The sequence below is a fragment of the Carettochelys insculpta genome, unplaced genomic scaffold (genome assembly GCF_033958435.1).
Source record: "Carettochelys insculpta isolate YL-2023 unplaced genomic scaffold, ASM3395843v1 scaffold_0048, whole genome shotgun sequence".
Classification (NCBI taxonomy): Eukaryota; Metazoa; Chordata; order Testudines; family Carettochelyidae; genus Carettochelys; species Carettochelys insculpta.
The window spans coordinates 107,501-112,500 of NW_027439085.1; the positions used below are offsets into that span (position 1 = coordinate 107,501).

The 5,000-nt window shown below is 61.2% G+C and overlaps 1 non-coding gene across 1 annotated transcript; it reads right to left on the reverse strand.

Annotated features, from left to right (window-relative positions):
* Positions 1–803: 803 nt before the first annotated feature.
* LOC142006285 (5S ribosomal RNA) lies at positions 804–922 on the reverse strand. The gene has a single exon (XR_012643391.1). It is a non-coding gene; the product is annotated as a 5S ribosomal RNA (ribosomal RNA).
* Positions 923–5,000: the final 4,078 nt, after the last annotated feature.

Consider the following 5,000-nt stretch of genomic DNA (forward strand, 5'->3'; position numbering starts at 1 on the left):
TTCATACGCCCTCCCCCTTACATCCACCGTACGCAACACCTCCACCGGGCTTAATAGTCCACAACCGGGACCCAGGGCCTTCCCCGCTCTCAACAACCTCCACCCACGGTCCCCCTCCACCGGGCTTAATAGTCCACAACCGAGACCCAGGGCCTTCCCCGCTCTCAACAACCTCCACCCACGGTCCCCCTCCACCGGGCTTAATAGTCCACAACCGGGACCCAGGGCCTTCCCCGCTCTCAACAACCTCCACCCACGGTCCCCCTCCACCGGGCTTAATAGTCCACAAGCGAGACCCAGGGCCTTCCCCGCTCTCAACAACCTCCACCCACGGTCCCCCTCCACCGGGCTTAATAGTCCACAACCGAGACCCAGGGCCTTCCCCGCTCTCAACAACCTCCACCCACGGTCCCCCAAGACGCACGTTCCAAGCCTTAACCCTCAGACCATCCACCCCCCCTGGGGGGGACCCCACACCCACCTGACCCCAACTCACTCCCACCAAAAACACCACCACCGCCACCGCCTCAACGGCCTGCCCCACCCAGCACTCCCACACACACACCTGCCCCACCAACGCTCCACACACGCTTTCTTCCCTCTCCCCGACCCGACCCAAGCCATCGCACCGCACCGGGTGAGGGCCTAAGCTTCCTCGCCCGCCCCCCCGCCCCCGACACGCAGGCAGGCAGAGGGAAAGGCCTCAGCGCCCCCCAGGACCGTCGCGCCGCCTTGGCCTCACGGCTTCCCTGCTCCCGCACGGCAGACACACGCCCCGCTCTACCCCCGCTGGGGCCAAAAGCTGCCTACGGCACCTGGGATTCCCAGGCGGTCACCCATCCAGGTACTAGCCAGGCCCGGGACGGTTTACCTTCCGAGATCGGACGAGATCGGGGGCATTCGGTCCGGTATGGCCGTAGGCCCCCGCCTCCCCGGGCTTTAGCGTCAGCAGCCTGGCCTCAGTCAGCCGGGCCCAAACAATTAACCCGGAGGCCGGGCCGAGGGAAAACTTCCTCCGAGCCGGCCCAAGGGGAAGGGAGGACGAGGACGCCGGGCCCGGGAGGTGACAGGACGTGCACGTCAGACCCGGGAAGCTGTGCGCCCCGAGGTTAACCCCCGGGCCGGGGCGGGGAGAGAAAAATGTTCTAAGTCCGGTAGGGACAGCAGGTCAACCCCGGTCCGAGGCGGGGAGAGAAATTTTCCAAGTCCGGCAGGGACAGCAGGTCAACCCCGGCCGCCGTAGCAGAGGTTGACCTGGTGTCCGATTCGCTCCCCGGGCACCAGGTCAACCTCGGGCGCTTTAGCGGAGGTTGACCTGGTGTCCGATTCGCTCCCCGGGCACCAGGTAAACCGTGGCCGCTTTCAGCGGAGGTTGACCTGGTGGCCGATCCCCTCCTGGGGCTCCAAGTCCGGCAGGGACAGCAGGTCAACCCCGGCCGCTTTAGCAGAGGTTGACCTGGTGTCCGATTCGCTCCCCGGGCACCAGGTAAACCGTGGCCGCTTTCAGCGGAGGTTGACCTGGTGGCCGATCCCCTCCTCGGGCTCCAAGTCCGGCAGGGACAGCAGGTGAACCCCGGCCGCTTTAGCAGAGGTTGACCTGGTGTCCGATTCGCTCCCCGGGCACCAGGTAAACCGTGGCCGCTTTCAGCGGAGGTTGACCTGGTGGCCGATCCCCTCCTGGGGCTCCAAGTCCGGCAGGGACAGCAGGTCAACCCCGGCCGCTTTAGCAGAGGTTGACCTGGTGTCCGATTCGCTCCCCGGGCACCAGGTAAACCGTGGCCGCTTTCAGCGGAGGTTGACCTGGTGGCCGATCCCCTCCTCGGGCTCCAAGTCCGGCAGGGACAGCAGGTCAACCCCGGCCGCTTTAGCAGAGGTTGACCTGGTGTCCGATTCGCTCCCCGGGCACCAGGTAAACCGTGGCCGCTTTCAGCGGAGGTTGACCTGGTGGCCGATCCCCTCCTCGGGCTCCAAGTCCGGCAGGGACAACAGGTCAACCCCGGTCCCAGGCTGGAGAGAAAAATTTTCTAAGTCCGGCAGGGACAGCAGGTCAACCCCGGCCGCTTTAGCAGAGGTTGACCTGGTGTCCGATTCGCTCCCCGGGCACCAGGTCAACCTCTGGCGCTTTAGCAGAGGTTGACCTGGTGTCAGATTCGCTCCCCGGGCACCAGGTCAACCTCGGGCGCTTTAGCAGAGGTTGACCTGGTGTCCGATTCGCTCCCCGGGCACCAGGTAAACCGTGGGCGCTTTCAGCGGAGGTTGACCTGGTGGCCGATTCCCTCCTCGGGCTCCAAGTCCGGCAGGGACAGCAGGTCAACCCCGGTCCCAGGCGGGGAGAGAAAAAATTTCAAAGTCCGGCAGGGACAACAGGTCAACCCCGGTCCCAGGCTGGAGAGAAAAATTTTCTAAGTCCGGCAGGGACAGCAGGTCAACCCCGGCCGCTTCAGCTGAGGTTGACCTGGTGTCCGATTCGCTCCCCGGGCACCAGGTAAACCGTGGCCGCTTTCAGCGGAGGTTGACCTGGTGGCCGATCCCCTCCTGGGGCTCCAAGTCCGGCAGGGACAACAGGTCAACCCCGGTCCCAGGCGGGAGAGAAAAATTTTCTAAGTCCGGCAGGGACAACAGGTCAACCCCGGTTCCGAGCGGGAGAGAAAAATTTTCTAAGTCCGGCAGGGACAACAGGTCAACCCCGGTCCCAGGCGGCAGAGAAAAATTTTCTAAGTCCGGCAGGGACAACAGGTCAACCCCGGTCCCAGGCGGCAGAGAAAAAATTTCTAAGTCCGGCAGGGACAACAGGTCAACCCCGGTCCCAGGCGGCAGAGAAAAAATTTCTAAGTCCGGCAGGGACAACAGGTCAACCCCGGTCCCGGGCGGGAGAGAAAAATTTTCTAAGTCCGGCAGGGACAACAGGTCAACCCCGGTCCCAGGCGGCAGAGAAAAAATTTCTAAGTCCGGCAGGGACAACAGGTCAACCCCGGTCCCAGGCGGGAGAGAAAAAATTTCTAAGTCCGGCAGGGACAACAGGTCAACCCCGGTCCCAGGCGGCAGAGAAAAATTTTCTAAGTCCGGCAGGGACAACAGGTCAACCCCGGTCCCAGGCTGGAGAGAAAAAATTTCTAAGTCCGGCAGGGACAGCAGGTCAACCCCGGCCGCTTCAGCTGAGGTTGACCTGGTGTCCGATTCGCTCCCCGGGCACCAGGTAAACCGTGGCCGCTTTCAGCGGAGGTTGACCTGGTGGCCGATCCCCTCCTGGGGCTCCAAGTCCGGCAGGGACAACAGGTCAACCCCGGTCCCAGGCGGGAGAGAAAAATTTTCTAAGTCCGGCAGGGACAACAGGTCAACCCCGGTTCCGAGCGGGAGAGAAAAATTTTCTAAGTCCGGCAGGGACAACAGGTCAACCCCGGTACCGGGCGGGAGAGAAAAAATTTCTAAGTCCGGCAGGGACAACAGGTCAACCCCGGTCCCAGGCTGGAGAGAAAAAATTTCTAAGTCCGGCAGGGACAACAGGTCAACCCCGGTCCCAGGCTGGAGAGAAAAAATTTCTAAGTCCGGCAGGGACAACAGGTCAACCCCGGTCCCAGGCTGGAGAGAAAAAATTTCTAAGTCCGGCAGGGACAACAGGTCAACCCCGGTCCCAGGCGGGAGAGAAAAATTTTCCAAGTCCGGCAGGGACAACAGGTCAACCCCGGTCCCAGGCGGCAGAGAAAAAATTTCTAAGTCCGGCAGGGACAACAGGTCAACCCCGGTCCCAGGCGGGAGAGAAAAATTTTCTAAGTCCGGCAGGGACAACAGGTCAACCCCGGTCCCAGGCGGGAGAGAAAAATTTTCTAAGTCCGGCAGGGACAACAGGTCAACCCCGGTCCCAGGCGGCAGAGAAAAATTTTCTAAGTCCGGCAGGGACAACAGGTCAACCCCGGTCCCAGGCGGGAGAGAAAAAATTTCTAAGTCCGGCAGGGACAACAGGTCAACCCCGGTCCCAGGCGGCAGAGAAAAAATTTCTAAGTCCGGCAGGGACAACAGGTCAACCCCGGTCCCAGGCGGCAGAGAAAAAATTTCTAAGTCCGGCAGGGACAACAGGTCAACCCCGGTCCCAGGCTGGAGAGAAAAAATTTCTAAGTCCGGCAGGGACAACAGGTCAACCCCGGTCCCAGGCGGCAGAGAAAAATTTTCTAAGTCCGGCAGGGACAACAGGTCAACCCCGGTCCCAGGCGGGAGAGAAAAATTTTCTAAGTCCGGCAGGGACAACAGGTCAACCCCGGTCCCAGGCGGGAGAGAAAAAATTTCTAAGTCCGGCAGGGACAACAGGTCAACCCCGGTCCCAGGCGGGAGAGAAAAATTTTCTAAGTCCGGCAGGGACAACAGGTCAACCCCGGTCCCAGGCGGCAGAGAAAAATTTTCTAAGTCCGGCAGGGACAACAGGTCAACCCCGGTCCCAGGCGGCAGAGAAAAAATTTCTAAGTCCGGCAGGGACAACAGGTCAACCCCGGTCCCAGGCGGCAGAGAAAAAATTTCTAAGTCCGGCAGGGACAACAGGTCAACCCCGGTCCCAGGCGGCAGAGAAAAAATTTCTAAGTCCGGCAGGGACAACAGGTCAACCCCGGTCCCAGGCGGGAGAGAAAAAATTTCTAAGTCCGGCAGGGACAACAGGTCAACCCCGGTCCCGGGCTGGAGAGAAAAATTTTCTAAGTCCGGCAGGGACAACAGGTCAACCCCGGCCGCTTTAGCGGAGGTTGACCTGGTGTCCGATTCGGTCCCCGGACACCAGGTCAACCTCTGGCGCTTTCAGCGAGGTTGACCTGGTGGCCGGCTGAGCTCTGGAAGTCCGAATGGGGTTGAATTTGACCCGTGCAGCCGACCTAGAGTTCCAGGCGGTCGGCCGCTTTTGTGAGTCGTTCCCGCCTGTTGCCGCTGGGGGACTTTTCACGTATAAGGTTACGACAGGTACCGGGAGAATAGTAAGAGAAGGCTTGTCTGGCTCCAGCCTTTAGAGACGTACACGTGAG